The sequence below is a fragment of the Dreissena polymorpha genome, chromosome 7 (assembly GCF_020536995.1).
Source record: "Dreissena polymorpha isolate Duluth1 chromosome 7, UMN_Dpol_1.0, whole genome shotgun sequence".
Lineage (NCBI taxonomy): Eukaryota > Metazoa > Mollusca > Bivalvia > Myida > Dreissenidae > Dreissena > Dreissena polymorpha.
In genome coordinates, this window is record NC_068361.1 from 26,780,956 (window position 1) to 26,799,625 (window position 18,670).

General features: G+C 35.2%; 1 long non-coding RNA gene across 1 annotated transcript; it reads left to right on the forward strand.

Moving 5' to 3' along the window:
* Positions 1-8,151: 8,151 nt before the first annotated feature.
* On the forward strand, positions 8,152-18,647 carry LOC127837055 (uncharacterized). Its single transcript, XR_008029071.1, has 4 exons — positions 8,152-9,183; positions 9,548-13,427; positions 13,555-16,994; positions 17,426-18,647. It is a non-coding gene; the product is annotated as an uncharacterized LOC127837055 (long non-coding RNA).
* The last annotated feature ends 23 nt before the right edge of the window (positions 18,648-18,670 follow it).

An 18,670-nucleotide genomic window follows, 5' to 3' on the forward strand; every position in this document is an offset into this window, starting at 1 on the left:
TTTACATCCATTGCAATTTGTAGTCAAATCAGATGTATGAAACGATTATTCGATAAATGGGTAAACACATGAATAATTTGGTTACTCCGTTCCCGGGGGTGTCATATTGGAACAGTAATTTAGCGGTCAGTCAATCAGCAAGCAGCAAGTAGTAAGGAAACTCTTTGACCAAGCCAATCAGATATTAATAAGTATTTATTTAAACGCTTTGACCAATCAAATATGTTATAGGAAATTATATTATTTTAGGTTTATGTCGAGATGTTTTGTGGGGAGAAAACGACACATTTTGCTTAGATTTTGAGGTGAACACATCGAGAAAGATACAATCATATAGTTGTCAGACTGTACTTATATATTTGAAAATATGAATTAAATTAGATATTAAATTGGACTGGAATTCACATATGGCGTTGTTGTTGAGTATGTCATTACACGTTGATATATGGATCAATTGAAATTAATGGAAAGGGACGGACTTGCCCTATTCGATATGAAGCAACATGTAGTTAATGCGAGTCACGTCATTATGGCAATACGCGCATGACGTGAAATTGAACGATAGGTTACACACTATAATATGAAGAAAAATGAACTTTGTTTGTTACTGTGTGTTCGGTACGAACAATAAGCGATTATGTGACATATGGAATGATTCGTTTGATCTAATTCTCTTCCAAACAAAACTCTAGTCAAGGCGGACTGAACAGTTAATTTGAGAGACCAAACTTATTACACATGCATTCATCCCCGTTTTCCAAGAGCGCGGAGCAATTATATTATTGGACGTGCAGACATGACCCAGTTACACGTTCATTGTGAGAAAGTAAATTGTCTAAGACAAAGTAGTTTTATCACGTTTAAAGTGAATTTACATCTTATACGGAATTGTATATGTCTTGTACAATGAAATGTTTTTAAATGTCAACTTTTTCCTATTCGAATAAACGGATGCCAAATACATTTCGAGTATGTGCTTAAAAGCAATAGCTTGCAGTATGCGGAAATAAATCTTATATCGAAAAGAAAAATTAAGCTGATATTTAATGAGAATACTTATGTTAATTTGTTTTTGGGACCTAATAATGTCTCACGCTCTGAGACATATCTTTATTATAAACGATAATGTAAATATATGTTAGAAGCTAGAAGGGGTTTCATTTGCCCCAAAACACTTTTGACCGCTTTTTCGCGACTAAAAAGTCGTCGGTTTATCTGAACGTTTACTGCTATGTACAATTAAATATTTTTTTATCAGTTACTTCACATAAAAATGATTCATTTAATACGAACGCTTTTTACATACATAAAAGTTATTTGGCCTTGGCATGCAATCGCATATCTTAAAAATTGTGATAGGAAAAACTGTACCAACTAAAATATTTAGCGAATTTAATAAAAACGAAACAATAATAATACAGAGAACTTATGTATATGCAGGCTACGTATAATTACATTGACTATCAAATGGGGATAAATATCATTATAAAAATTGATACGTGTAAATTGATGCTATTTTAAGTTGTCCGTCAGCAAGATTACTACCGTCAGAGATAATAATTAATAATTGTTGATCGCTAGATGGACTTAACATAGTATTATTGATTTTACTGCCGCAGTCATAACCGGTTGGATCAAACGGTGACGTACTTTCAAGACGTATATGTACTATGGACTTAAATATCAATAATAAAAATGAGAATGTGCCGTGGGAAATGCGCTTATTTATTCATGATATGTGTGGTCTAAAATAACTGTATTCATATGGTACCAGCTGTCTGAGCTGACCTGAATAAAGGTGTAAACATTCAATTACATACATGTTTCGGATTGTATACTTATCTAGAGTTGGTTTGCTTCTAGGACGCTGCGCAAAAGGGTATCTAGATAAAAATTTCACTTTTCCATTTCCCATTGGTATAACACTTAAGAGATAATATTTGCTTTTAAATAAATCATCATTCAGAGAAACATTTTCATTTAAAAACTTTTTCCGACATAAGAAGTCAACATTATTTTATTAATTCTAACAGTATATAAGATCTAATAGATTAAGTATTATTTTTGTGTTTAAATAACAACTTTATAACGTGAGTTTCTTTCAAAATTTTCTTCATGTGAGATTACCATCCTACCTACCTTTAACTATATCTAAAGTGACCGTGCTTTACAACTAAGAAAAGCACTTTGAAATTGTCAATTTACTAGATTACTCATTTTTAATTGACACATTTGTTAACATTACATTTTGTCATATAGAACTTGTTTTCTATTAATAGTAATTTTGCTTACCGATTTCTTATTCTTGGTGAAAACGACCAAAAATACATACGCAATTCACTTATTGGCTTTCCTTTTGATAATCTACCGTTTCAGACTATAAAGAAGACGATCAATTAATTGATCTGTGCAGAATATAAAGAAGTGAAACTCCAACTGCTGGAGCAGTATTGAATTTTTATTATATACAATTGGTTGGTCCGTTATTTAAGGCAAGTGACCGATTGCCGAAACAATACAAAACAGCACAATACAAAACGACATAACCACATATAAGCATAAAGCTGGGGTCACCGCCTTGGAACGGTAAATGCAAAGCATTGGGGGTTCAAACCGGTTTTATAACGCTCAACCTCACACTTGGCCCAGCAATATTCATGATACATTTAAGTGTTAATAAAATTTAACCTCATTGCATTGTAACTCAAACATAATAAAAGGGAATTTAAACGTATTCAATTTAATTACCATTTAATTAGTCAATGGTAGAAAAGATACCAGAGCAAGAGAGTTACAACTTTTTGAGGAACGACGAAATGAAACTACGAGCAAGCCTAAGAAGCCTATAGAGATTAACCCATGATATGAAATTGGAAATGACGTAATTCGAAACGATATAAGTCTGCCGCCAACACACACATGGATTATACGTCTATTTAAAAGTAAAATACAAACAGCTGTTCTTCAGCATCAAAATTAGGAAATTTTCATAACATTAAAACAAGTAATAAATTAATACACATTCAATATTATTAGTATATCAAGTATGGAGCATACATGCATACAGTCACATGTGGGTGTTCTTTAATATTTGTTGAAAAGGACACCTCTACATGACGATTCTTCAAAGTGCAACTGAATATAACTTGAAGCTTTTGTTATTTCAGATAACATGATTTATGTGTTGTTCACGTTGTCCGTGTTAAATTATACTTATGATATTGCTGAAAAGACATTAGCGGCGAAAAGTTTAAACGCTAATTTTTTAACACTGTATTTGCATATCGTTTTAACATAATTTTCGATCCTTCTTGCCAGGCTTGTTCAGAATTGAACACGTTTCTATGGTGCTTTTTCATGGTTTAATTACCTTAACACGGAATGAAGCTCTGTGATTGATCAAATTGTAATTAAATAATTTTTCTAAAGCATTCATTTGCATATACATGAAAAAGGTTAGCCATTTATAAATGATTTGTGTAATATTGACTTCAAATGAGCTGCGCTCTGTGAAAAGGGGGTCTAATGCATGTGCATAAAGTGTCGTCCAAGATTAGCATGTGCAACCCGCACTTGCTATTACGGCACGACACTTTCCGCTGTAATGATAAATTTCGTTTAAACAAAACTCTTCTTCTTAGCAAACGTCTAGTTTAGATCGAAAGTGTCGTCCCTTGTTAGTTAACCTGTGCGGACTGCACAGGTAATCAGAGACGACCCTTTACGCAGATGAATTTAGCTCTCTTTTCAAAGAGCACGACTCAAATGTATTTTCTCATCGGAAGACACCGGGAGGATGTCGCATTCAAAAATGTATATCGTATAGTTATATATTCTTAAATGAATAAATGCACATCTAAAAGTTAGTGTGTAACACAATTTCAAAATTTGGCACGCTTTAGCTTCATTTTCCCCCAAAAGACATCTATCAATTTTGATATGAATAAAGTTTCCATTAGAACAATAATGTTTCTATTTAATTTATTAAGGCATTCCACTTTACAATGCCTTTATATAATAAAAAACAAATGTTAAAACTGGTGCAAAATCATAAAAAACATGCATATCTATCCCTAAAGGTTCAGTTTTGGTAGTGTTAATTTTAATCCAGTATGAAAAACGGCCAGGATACGGAATAATCAAAGTAAGGTACACACTGTTTGAGAATAATCAATGCAGCTCACGAATTAGAGTCCATTTATTTTAAGCAAACACTTAATTATAAACAGCACGATATTGTGTGTGGAAATGGTAATTTGTTTAGTAATAGATACATGCGAGTGCTGTTATGATATCAGTTAAACGTAGTATTAATGGGATATTGTAAAGCGTCAGTATAGCTTTAATATGTAATGCAACTCAATATAAAATACAGAGCATCAATGTTAAGGAGTTAGTAAATAGGACACAACATCAGGGCTGGTATTCGTAAAGTTCTTTAGGGTAAACTTACGAAAATTCCTTAAATAATTGAAAATTCCATAAGTCTTTTGCTCTTTCATTGTGGTGTCTTTTTTATTTAATTGATTTACTTCAGTAAAATTTGCATAGAAAAACAGTATTAAGGCATTACAAAACTGAAATCATTAGAATTTCAATAGAAAATCCAGCTTATGAAAAGATTTGCCTTAGGAGCTTTATGAATACCAGCCCAGGATACAAAACGACTCGGAACTATATACGGCGCCTGAAGGTGTAGGTGCGGTTGTATCTAAAACATAAAACAAATACTGCTAACATATGGCCGTATTACTATTTTTTTATAACGATATTAAGAATTACAGATACAGAGAAAGGAACAAAAGAAAAATTTCAAATCGTACCATTTAACGTTTAAAACGTGTTAGCAACGCTTTAAAAACATTACAATTTCCAGCGTGTTTGCCGAGTTAATACACACCTTATTATTTGTTTACATATAGCTTATATTTGCTTATTAATACAAAAAGTATTTTTTTTGCACTATTGTAAGGGTATTTGAGTATGTCGTGAGCGAAATACAGCACCGATTGCCTAATGATTGCAAAAAACTCCATGAAAAATTGACATTTAAAAGTCAAAAATCAAGATGTGCTTGTGAAACACTATGTCCCGCCATATATTTGACCTTTGACCTTAAAGGATGACCTTGACCTTAAGCTGTCACCAATTAAAATGTGCAGCTCCATGAGATACACATGCATGCCAAGTATGAAGTTGCTATCTTTAATATTGAAAATGTTATGGCAAATGTTTAAGTTTCACGCAAACAAAACAACAAACCACCAGACAGGGCAATAACAATAGACTGGAGACATAAAAATTAAATAAACATGTGGTATTTAGCATAAAACCATGTTATTCTTTATAGGACTTGATGTTTGCATTGCAGGCTACGTTTACCAAAGATATTGTCCGTTTGAATGATTGGACATACACATTTATAATTGTTTACATGTAAGCAATAAACAATCGATGTAAAAACAAAGTAAAATATAAGTTGTACTAACCAGAACGAATATACTGTCAATCAAATAGAAGAACGACATACATTTGTTCAGGTTTTTGTTAAGTAATCAGACGATTAAATAATTGTAGGGACGAGTAGCGAGAACAACTACTGACATGTGAATGAGATTCGAGTTTAAGTTTTATAACAATATTTGGGTCCCTTACATGAGGGAACAATACCCAGTCATTTAAATGCCATTGGATAGATCGTTGGATTTGAATCTTACGGATGTAAATTTTGCTGTGTTAACTTTTTCCACAGTTGATAGTTGGACGATTAAATGCCGACTCGCTTATTTGACGTTGAAGTATACGTTAACATATTTAATATTGTATCACAATATTGACAATTACATGTAGCATGCTAATTTTGTAAATGTTTGTTTAATGTCCACATTATAGTAATCCACCTCCTTTAATTCACGACATATACAAACAATTTCAAAATAGTATATACACTAGTTTTGTGTATTACAATGGAGTGTGTAATGCTTGTACGCTTTCATTTATTGTTAAAAATTGAAACGATGATAATAATTATAAATTTCTATTAATTTCCGAGTTTTTCCATACCTTACCATGTGGTAAACGTTGAATTCATCCCCATACAATAATGCGCGAAAAAAAAAACACTCCCTTTAAACTATTCTTTTTCTAAGCAATTTGTATGATCATTATCTTGTGCAATCTCGATGAGGGACTTAGTCGTATGAGATTTATTTGACACTAAAAAGACATTGCCATCATAGACAATCTTAATATATTGATTATCAATAAGGTATGCTAATATAAAATGTTTCGGTCTTAAATTTCATTTAAACTGACAATTATTAGCATATCTGATTTTACCGTATTTTGGTTGTATTATTAAATGAACTTGTGTGAGTTAACTTCTTATAACCTGTAAACAACCATACCATTTGCTATTGTTTGATTTGCCTTTGAAAAAATGTTAATGTTTCACATTGCCATTTAAAGTTTTTGTAGCATTAATTATAACAAATGTGTTTATTAGTCTTTGTATATGTGATTACGAACGGTGTTTTTGTGTTACAACTGTTCTATTAGGCTGTGAATTGTTTGTTTAAGAACTTCCATTTCTCTAAAACGTTAGTGCTGGCAAATAAAATTCACTTAGGCTGTATTATTAGGCCGGTTTAATAAGGTAATACCATTTGGTTTATCGTATTGTAGATTTCAATAAATTCAAAATAGTTTTGGTTATTTGCTGACAAGCCAACAACCACTTTGATAAGTTATAGAAACAGTCATGCCAAGTTAATTTCATCATCATTTTAGTAATTTATTTCTGATTCATTTAACAGCAAGTTGTTTTATTCTCATGGTATTTTACTATATACACACTCACGTGGCGTACTTTTGCAAGGGAAAATATATCGAAATAACGGTAGAGTGCATAATCAGACATTGTTTACATCGGCATGAAGTTTTGTCGTAAAGAGCTCAATTAGCAACATGTACGTACTAACCCCGAGAGCGTCCTAGCATTGTTGGAGCAGTTCAACTATGTGAAACCTTTTCTGCATACTTAATACTGTAAGTATTAGAACGTCATATACGAGGTTTCATGCTTTTTACAAATAACCGCTAGTCTACTTTTCACCTAAGTTATCATTGTTGATGAGCACAGGAACCTTAGTGAAGCAGGCGGCTAAATCAGGAGCACAGGAACCTTAGTGAAGCAGGCGGCTAAATCAGGAGCACAGGCACCTTAGTGAAGCAGGCGGCTAAATCAGGAGCACAGGAACCTTAGTGAAGCAGGCGGCTTAATCAGGAGCACAGGAACCTTAGTGAAGCAGGCGGCTAAATCAGGAGCACAGGCACCTTAGTGAAGCAGGCGGCTAAATCAGGAGCACAGGAACCTTAGTGAAGCAGGCGGCTAAATCAGGAGCACAGGAACCTTAGTGAAGCAGGCGGCTAAATCAGGAGCACAGGCACCTTAGTGAAGCAGGCGGCTAAAGCAAGAGCACAGGAACCTTAGTGAAGCAGGCGGCTTAATCAGTTGATGAGCACAGGAACCTTAGTGAAGCAGGCGGCTAAATCAGGAGCACAGGAACCTTAGTCAAGCAGGCGGCTAAATCAGGAGCACAGGAACCTTAGTGAAGCAGGCGGCTAAATCAGTTGATGAGCACAGGAACCTTAGTGAAGCAGGCGACTAAATCAGTTGGTCTTAATAAACAAGGCAGTGTTAATGCAACGTCAACTTCGAAATGAATGTAAAGTTTTTTTGTACTAATATCATTTCGATACTCAGTATAAATATTTTGTTTTAAACCCATAGAGTGCATTACATATGTTGAATTAAATTAATTGTGGATTCTAAACAATCCATGTCTAATTCGTCCTTTAATTCAATTAAATTCTCTTCTCATTGATATTTACATTTAAATAGACTCTGTCTCACACGCACTGATGTCGCTTTCTAGTCACTCAAGTTAACTCTAAAGTAATTCTTAGAGACGACGATGCTATGGATATACAATTTTAATATGTATGTATATATATGTATATATGTATATATGTATATATATATATATATATATATATATATATATATATATATATATATATATATATATATATATATATATATATATATATATTTATATATATATATATATATATATATATATAGTTTCAGATTGGGTAAAATGGTGGGTCAAACGTCCATTTTACCGCCGTATTGTTGGGTCTTTAGTCGATTGTCGGGTCCCAAAGTCGATTATCGGGCACTTGGACCCGACAGTTGAAGACCCACTTAATAAAAGGCTGCTTAACATCCTCATGACTATTTTTTAATTCAAATTTGCATATGTAATTTTACTCGAATTGTCGGGCCTATATCTCCCATTCGCAAACATTAGATCAAACTCCTCACGGCAGTTACTTCCCTTGGGCATCTTCTAGAATAAGGGAGGCCACTGAGCCCTTTTCGGAAAGTCGCATATCTCCCCTGAGTATTCTCCGGAATTGGAGGTTCTCAATCGCTGGCATTCGGTACCCCTCGCAGATTATCATAATACTTATCCGATGTTTGACGGAAAGGGCCGAGAATGTGCGATTGAATCGCTGGGTAGTATTGATTTCCAGTAACAATGGCGTCGAATGAGAAAGAAAACGATCGTTATCTGTCTGACATCGAAATTGACAAATTAAGTGTTGCACAATTGAAGGATTATTTACGATTTCATAATCATTATGTGTCAGGGAATAAGAATGAACTTGTCTTGAGGACAAAAGGCGTACAAAAGCTAGGATTAAATGATCGACAGCTGCACAGGAATGCGGAAGTAAATTATGAAAAAAGGAAAACAGAAAAACTTTTTACGCCACTCGGTGAAAAGCTGCCACATCCAGATGTATTAAAAACGTTGAGTAGTGACTTAATGGACTTTCCTACATTAATAGATAGTGACATCTACAATTATTTTGTGCTGAAAATGAACACACAAAAACAATTGAGATCAAAAAATTGTATTATGTTTACAGACATAAACACAGTATTTTGTACCATGACATAAGTGACAAATGGGAACATTGTTTTGTTAAATGCAAAGTATTACCATCTCTACCGAGTGCAAATGTGAAAGAAAACCCAGATCACAGTGTGTGGCTCTGTCTGTCAAAGGTCACTGGACAGGTTCATTCAGCGGAATGTAATTGCACAGCCGGGTGAGTGTACACAGTTTTTCATATAAGTTCTTGCAATATTGAAACGAGGTTATAAATAATTTATCAAGAGACATGCCTCTGTTACAATCCTAGTTGCAATAATCCAACTCCCAGCTATATTTACCCTCTGGGTTGTGAGGTGTACGAATGTACTCATAAACCCTCAGAGCATTCAAGAAGAACTAGTAGTTACGATCCCCGAATCGGCATTATACCAATCATTTTCATAGATCTATATACTGGTCACAAGCTATTCTCGGGATGGACCAGTTTCTGGGAAATTTTCATCAAAATTTAGATGCTCGAGCAAAAAAAAAAGTGCAGTTTGAAAGTATGTCTAATTATTATGTTTATATATTTTCAGGAGCGGAGAAGCATGTATCCATATTGGTGCATTTATGTATGCCCTTTCTGATCTCACTGCTAAAAAGAAGGACGGCACTCTAAGATCAACCTCAAAAAAATGCGTGTGGGACAGATTTAATAATCCCCGGAAAAGAAAGCGAACGCCTAAAAAGTCTAGCGAATTTACATTTCGGAAACATACCTTTGAGTCAAAATTAGAGCCAGTCGAAAATAACACCAGAAAAGAACTTCTTGCGATTTCTGTAAATGAGAACAGTTTCCGTTCAAAACTCGAAAATATGCAACCCAACAGCTGGATGGCTTTTGAACTTTGTAGAAGAGAAGGAAGAGGTGAAATTACCAAAGTTTATAGAAATTGGATATAACTTTAGTGATAGCGTAGATCTGAATAGTGAAACTGTGAAGGATAAAATGTCGAAAATGATGGATATGCTACAAATGGATGAACTTGAATGCCAAAGTATTGAAAAATTAACCAGAGGTCAGGGAAAGAACGTACTTTGGGAAGATGAAAGAAAATTACGTGTAACTGCATCCAATTTTGGTGAAGTAATTTTACTGAAACAAGAGACTGAAAGATTTAAAAGAAATTGATTGCAATCTTTAAAGAATAGTAACAAATATGAATTTAAGATCACAATTGTGAATTTCTCGCAAGCTTACCCTTGCTCCTAGAATATGTTTTTATAATTTTGATGTCTCACTTTTCTCTAGAGATTAACCCTTTACCACTTAGATATGTATTTTCAAGCTTTTGTAGTTCCTTAAAAAGTTAAATGTAATAAAGTACCTTTATTACTAAATTTAAGTTTTAAAGGCTTCATTTCCAACCCTTAAATACTGATGAGCAGCAAACAGTATAAAACCTGAACAGACTGCGAGTTACTAGCATGCTGTTCTGGTTTTATGCTGTTTTCACTGTGCTTCCAAGTGGAATAGGGTTAAATAACAAAAGTTAACGCCAGATCAGAAAATAATTTAAGTAACAACAGTACAGGACATCATTGAGGTCCCTCCTTTTTTATGTTTCAATAGTCATTTAGCTATACAAAGCATATAAATATTGTACATAAAAGTGTATGAATGTATAAATATTTATCAACTGTTCATATTATGAATTTTACAGTAGTACATGTAGAATGCTTTTCAACGATTTGTGTACGGTTCATTAATACCATCACAACGTGATTGTCAATTGTTATTCCGCTAAATTGATTTGCTCTTAAAATGATAAATCATAAAAAGAACTTTTGCTATGTTATTATCCATCACTTATTACCTTACCTGTGTTTGGAGAAAAACCGAAGGGTTTACGATAATAATCTGTTTCAAAATGTTAAAATGATATGAAATTAATGAGTGGCAAGCATGAACCAAATTAAGAAAATCAACACAGAGGTATCAACAGCTGCATCTTATTAAAAATCTGTGCACAATGCTTTTTGTCCAAGTATAGATCATTTCAGAACCCCATTGAGTTAATAGACACCTTGGAAGCTTTGCTGGTATGACTTCTGCTTTACATCTGACAAGTACTCTGCAGGTGTTGCTACTTGTATCAGAAATCTTGGTTTTAAACAAGAGCTGTCACCATAGGATGACTTATGCCCCCTATATACGCTTGATAGAAGTTATGAGCATTTTCCCAAACCTAAATGCATATTTCGAAACCTAAACACGGACCCTAAGTTTAAGGTCAAGGTCACAGGGGTCAAAGTTTGTGTGCATATGGAAAGGCCTTGACCATATACACATGCATGCCAAATATGAAAATGCTATCTGAAGCGACATAGAAGTTATGAGCATTTTTCGAAACCTAAACGCAAAGTGTGACGGACAGACCGACAGACAGTCCGATCACTATAGCGACATAGAAGTTATGAGCATTTTTCGAAACCTAAATGCATATTCGAAACCTAAACGCGGACCCTTAGTTTAAGGTCAAGGTCACAGGGGTCAAAATTTGTGTGCGTATGGAAAAGCTTTGTCCATATACACATGCATGCCAAATATGAAATTGCTATCCAAAGCGACATAGCAGTTATGAGGATTTTTCGAAACCTAAACGCAAAGTGTGACGGACGGACAGACCGACAGACAGTCTGATCACTATATGCCCTCCTTCGGGGGCATAAAAATTCTTGACGGGTTTATTGCTCCCAATTATAAATTAACTGTTGATTAAGTCTTCAGTAGCAGTACTAAACCTTAAAGACAAACATTTACTTAGGTATACAAAAGAAATCTGTGTTTTCAACGCTCTGTGTCAATTAATGTATGTAAACTTGAATCCAGTACAATATTTATCAGAATTTCAGTCTTATAATTTGTTTGGTCTTACAAAACTGCTTTCAAGCAAGAAAACATGTATAAATATATTGGCACAAACACACAAACGCAGAAACACAATTTTCTTTTTTTGCCTGAAAATGTTTGTATGGAATATGAGACAAGAAAATAATAATCAGTAACAATTTTATTTTCACAAATGAAAGCTGACTGTAAAATGTGAAATTAAGTATTATTCACATAATTACATAGTATATTACTTATACATACATGCAATGGTCAAACACTTCTAGTTAAATTGTATACTGAATTTCTCACAAAGTTCACTTGTTCAGCTTCTTATCAAACTTAATTTGTACTAGTTTTAAGGAGCCACTTTTCCAGTTTATATTAGCATGACTATTTTCAGTTTATAAACACACTTTATTTTCCGGGGACAGGTTTTTCGTGCTAACCCTGCTTTCATTCCAACACTGACCTCATCAAATAAACACTCAAAAGTTCCAGCAGTTGGGATACCAGTGTAGAACAACACCTTATCGTCATCATCCCTTATATCCTCAAAGGTGAAGCTAGGCCGATCCACTTGTATCCCAACTGTCGACGTTTCAGTAGAAGTCTGGGTTGATATACTTCTGGGAACTCTCGTATCGTCGGTTTGAGTAACCACAGAAATCAGCTCCGGTTGCACTTGTTCACACTGATGACGGATTATGGCGGGTACTGGTGTAAACCTTCCATAGTCATGGAGCTGAAATAAATAAATACATTTTTACAAGCAAAGTAAATGCAGTTTGAAGTAAAGATTATAGGTCTTTCTGTATTTTACTAAGGCATCACCAAACTGATAACTTCTTCAGTTTTTTTCTTTAAAAATGGGAAGAGCATGAAAAACAACTATCTATTTATACTGCCAAGTGCCCTTTCGAGCATGGTAGGCAGACATGGACATTATCGAGTCGGTTTCCTGGGAAGAACCAGTACTTGGTGTCCATGGAGGAGATAATTAGAATGCTTCCCAAGTAAGGAGTGAACCCACTAACACCCGATCGCTAGGCGGATATCTCATCCACTACAACACCGCGACCTTGAACTACAAATATTTTTTTATGTCCCCCACTATAGAAGTGGGGGACATATTGTTTTTGCCCTGTCTGTTGGTTGGTCTGTTGGTTGGTTGGTTTGCGCCAACTTAAACATTTTGCAATAACTTTTGCTATATTGAATATAGCAACTTGATATTTGGCATGCATGAGTATCTCATGGAGCTGCACATTTTGAGTGGTGAAAGGTCAGAGGTCAAATATATGTGGCCTAAATTGCTCATTTTATGAATACTTTTGCAATATTGAAGATAGCAACTCGATATTTGGCATGCATGTGTATCTCATGGAGCTGCACATTTTGAGTGGTGAAAGGTCAAAGTCAAGGTCATCCTTCAAGGTCAGAGGTAAAACATATTTGTCCCAAATCGCTTATTTTATTAATACTTTTGAAATATTGAAGATAGTAACTTGATATTTGGCATGCATGTGTATCTCATGGAGCTGCACAATTTGAGTGGTGAAAGGTCAAGGTCATCCTTCAAGGTCAGAGGTCAAATATATGTGGCCCAAATCGCTTATTTTATGAATACACTTGCAATATTAAAGATAGCAACTTGATATTTGGCATGCACGTGTATCTCATGGAGCTGCACATTTTGAGTGGTGAAAGGTCAAGGTCATCCTTAAAGGTCAAATATATGGGTCAAAATTGCTCATGTAATGTCACTTCTGCAATATTGAAGCTAGCAATTTTATATTTGAAATGCATGTGTATCTCATGGAGCTGCACATTTTGAGTGGTGAAGGGTCAAGGTCATCCTTCAAGGTCAAACATTATTTAGGGGGACATTGTGTTTCACAAACGCATCTTGTTTCAAATTATCTTTATTCAACAACATTTTGTATAACGATAAAACAACTCACTCTTAGAGATACGTCTAGTAGTGATGCACTGCTTTCAACCAACAAACCATCTGCCTCGTTCTCGAAACTCAAGTCTGGTGAACGGTTATCTGACATTTCCTCAGTTTCTGGTGTGGAATTCGTCTCATCTGCTTCAGGGCCATTTTCCAGGGTCTGTAAGGTAAACAAATAAAATTAAATCAGCACATCAAAGACCTAGAAATACACATACTTTTTCAAACTAACATGAAAGAATGATGTTCAGATACGTAATATTTATGCTTCTGTATCATGTTGTAAACACCGTCAGATTCTATACCGATAGAGTAACTGACCCATGTTCATTCTTGAAACCTCGTATAGCCTAGTGGCAACATATCCGCTTCAAAATATCAGATACCATTGGTTCGATCCTCGGCTGTGAGCTACATAAAATAAATCATGAACTGTGCCATGGGTATGTCTGCCATTATCCCATGCTTGATTGTACCACAAGGAATCACTGATTTGAATAGTAAGCTCGATTTAATAATCCATCGGAATCGTTTTAAGGTGATAATCTGATTACACGCAGTGCGCAATCTGATTATGTGATGACTTAAATTAGTATAAGTATTAATATGATTTAATAAGAATAGTATATGTGCCTTTTATATACGCGTTCAATGCCATAATACCGGTAAAATCATAAGTTGATTTAGATATCAGTACATTAAATAAATGTCTATATATTATAATCATACAATACGCAATTTTACAATGCCGAAGTAATGTTATTTACTGAAATAAGATCTATTTTCGCATGACACTGGCTGTATAGCAAGTAGTCTTATATAAATAAGAGCAACATTACTTCAAGCACGTACACTTAACAAAAAGAGTTCTCCGTTTAAAAATGATGGTATTAAGGTGTTACTAAATATAAAATACCCAACAGCGGGCGAGCGTTTAATGCACTTTGCGCTTGATGAATAATGTTATACAATTATTATGGGCAAATTTATAATTTCAAAACATTATTAGTTGTTGATGTTATTCGCGTTCAATAAATACATCAGTTCTTCTTATCAACCTGATGCCTGTTGCCTGCTACAGTTTCTTATCATAATTGTATAAACTACAATACACCATCAGCGGCCGAGAGCAGAATACCGGCCGCTAAATAAATTGTGACTTGCATCAAATCTCAGGTCAAATTTCGATTGTTTTACAATAAAATACTAATATTTTATAATGTCAAGCACGTGCACTTAATAAAATACGATATTTCTTTATTTATTGTAGAATTTTGCAAAAGTAAAGCGCTTTATATATAGCAATGTTTTATTATTTCTTTCTAGTTACGTAAATAAACAAAACATAATTATGTATATAACATTTAATATTTGTACATAATTTATAAAAATAAATACAATGAAACGTGATGTTTGTGAAGTGCGCGTGACATTGAACTTCGAGTTAAGCGAAAGATGCGAATTAAATTACACATAATTAAAAACTGATACTATTCTGTCAGCATGATTTATACTCCATCGCGCCAATAAATTCATCAAATTGTGTATACAAGCAAAACGATGGAAATTATGACAGAAACCCAGCTTTTCAAATAAAATGACCCTTAACATAACGCTAGCAGACCCGAATGAATATACTTTATTTGAGTCGTGTTCTGAGAAAACTGTGCATAATGCATGTGCTTAAAGTGTCGTCCCAGATTAGCCTGTACAATCCGCACGAATTATCAGGGACGGCACTTTCCGCTTTTATGACATTTTTCGTTTAAATGAAGTGTCTTTTTAGCAAAAATCCAATTTAGGGTCGACACTTTACGCACATGCATTATGCCCATTATTCCCAGAACGCGACTCATTTAATCCAATCAGGTAAATAACAAATACAATAATAAAACAGGGGAAGTCTACACTGTGTATTAGCAACCTGCTGTGGTGAATATATCTTATCAGCTAAATACACAGGCACCTGGCTACTGTACTGGAAAAATTGGATTTACTGCCAAAATAATTGATTTCATTTATGGCTAAATTGTTGTGTACATGTAAAATTAAAAACGAGGATGTATCCACATCACCGTTGCACATTGTTATTAATTTCACAGTTATCTGTTCTTTATTAGAGATAGCCTAATTAAAGACGGCGCTAATAAAATGTGAAGGTGGATATAAAGAAATAAGGTCAATTTCCGCATGACACTGACAGTATAGCAAGTAGTCTTATATAACATATTAAAAATATTCCATGGTTAAAAATGCACGATGTTATATAGTAAAAGAGTGTGTTTGAGTAATCAATAGGATATTTTGTATTGGCTATATTGTTTCACTCGTAAAGAAAATACCAAAATCGACGTGCGAAACGTAAAAATTTATATCTGAAATAATATTGTTAAGGGCGTTAAGCTAGTTAAAAATAATCACGATTATTTACTATGTATAAATTAGATAAAACGTTAAGATGTAAATTCTTATCATAAATATAAAATGCACATAATATTATAATATTCATTCATATTTCATTATTTCAGGTAAAAGTACAAACATATTGTTTTAAATCCTATGTAATCAGCACTTTATGTTGGATTTCAACAATGCTTAATTAATTATCGGGTGTAGCAGCGGTGTACATTACCCATATGATATAACGCAAAGGTAACGGTCAAGCGACTTCCCACATTTATATGACATGTTTTATTATCGTTATCAGGTATCTGTTATGTGTCAACGGATTAACGGACATTGGTTGATTACCCGATAATATGCAAGTATCAAATGATTTAGATTCATTAGTTATGGGAAAACATTATATGCCTGACCTGAAAAATGTAAGTCATAACAAATAATTATATTATAAGTTCACTTACCAGAATCACAACCTAAGTGTTGCCATCGCTCGCAGGCATCGCAAGAAACAGCACGTTGCCTCTGCCCAACTGTCTTTCCACAATGTATGCACTTTACCACTTCTGCCATTGCAGAAACACAAAACTCACTTACTCTCACAGTAAAATTATTGTATCCTACATTAAAGAAGCACAAATGTTTGAAATATTTATATAAATTAGTTCAATTTATGATTCACTGTGTGTGTTTCAGAGTTTATTTACAGGTCCTACTGGCCTCTTCACGAGGTTATGGTAGCCCGACCTGCCCCTGTGACCTCTCAGGGGAAAAAGATTAATTTAGAGCCAAAGTAGGTCAAATTTACCCCGGCTTCCCGGGTATTCGCCAAATAATTTAATTTTAAAGAGAGTTTCGTGCACGTTGGCCAATGAGACCTTAATGTGTTATTTACCGTAAGGTGGTGATGAGGTGCGGATCCCGCCGAGTGTCCCGCACACTACTTATGTACAAGACACTCAACGCGACCCACATACCAACACCACTCGGTAAGTAAGACCCGGAATACACACACATAACGCTCTCACAACCCCCCACTCATAACGGGTGATGTGTATGAGAGTGCCACGCCCATGTGTTCCGGGTCCCTTGATGTTGATCTGTGTATGGTTGTGTATAGTATGTGGTATGTGATTGTTGTGCATTTGTCTGGAGCGGAAGAGGAGATGTCTGTCGGTTATTTACGGTCGTCGGTCAGTCGTGAAGGGCTGTATATCGTTGCAGTTCCCAGATCGCAGAACACGCCGCCCCCGCACAAGCGCACCCACGCCGAGCGAGCCCGAGCCCCCCCCCCCCGCGCCCGCATACGGCCCCGGCCCTAGCACCCAACCGCTGAAGACCCTCGAGACAAGCACCCTCATCCACCCTCTCGCTGCGCGCGACAACAGATCAGTCAAGAACCAACCATGGAGCCCCCCAAAGCCCCACCCGGAGTCACCATCGTTCTTTCCCACCCACCTGCCAAACATCCAGACCATGTATCAAGCTGGGATGTATTTATTTTGTAGTTATGTTATATTTGCTATTATAATTGGATAGGTAAAGTAAATAAATGATCTCAAAATGCCGTTGTTATATCATATGATTTATTTATGTTTTATATTAATTTGTAAAACTCATAGTATTATAGTTTATGTCCTGTATTCTAGCTTTCATTTACCCAAGTGTGGTTATTGTGCTCTCCGCCCCATGAGAGGTGTTAGTGGGGGTTCGAGCAGGATACAGGAAACGCCCCGATTCCAGAGGCGCCCCTGGTTCTTTTAAGTGCCCGGTGTATAGCACCGATACACTGCACCCCCGTTTAACGTCTCTCGCGGAGGACATATTAGTACATAGTGTTAGTATCGGTACTTATATACATGTGTAGTTCTGCTGTCTTGTGTCATATCTTACGGTAACGTGGGCTCTCTCTGTTGCTATTTGGTATATAGTTTGAATGTTATTGCGAAGGGCAGGCTAGTTTTTGAAAGATCATGTATTTGATGATAGAAGAAAGGGACTATGTTTGTTTGATTGGGCCGATGACTAGTTCGTTGGGGGTAGAAAATTTCTTTGTAAATTCTTTCTTATTGCTGTGTTAAGTGTCTTGTGAGACTGTGGTGTTGTAAGGGCCAGACTAGTTTTGATAGGTCATTTATTTGATGAAAGAAGAGAGGGCTGAGTTTGAGATGATAGTAAATTTGGTATTAGGGAGAGCGCACACGTTAGTGTTTCTGGTTATAAAAGCAAAGACAGCATTCCTATGTGTTTTTGTAATATGCCAGGTTAGTATCGTGGTCTGGTCTGGGGCATATGATTCACTGAAAACTGCCCGCTTTATATACAGACAGCCCTCTTAAATGATCAGTCGCCAAATACGCAATCGCTCCGCCCACTAAGTTGTGTTTTCATAAAACGCTTATTCCATTACTCCGTAAGTCTTTGTTTGTCGGACCATGTGGCCGCAATAAACGAAATCGATTGATTATT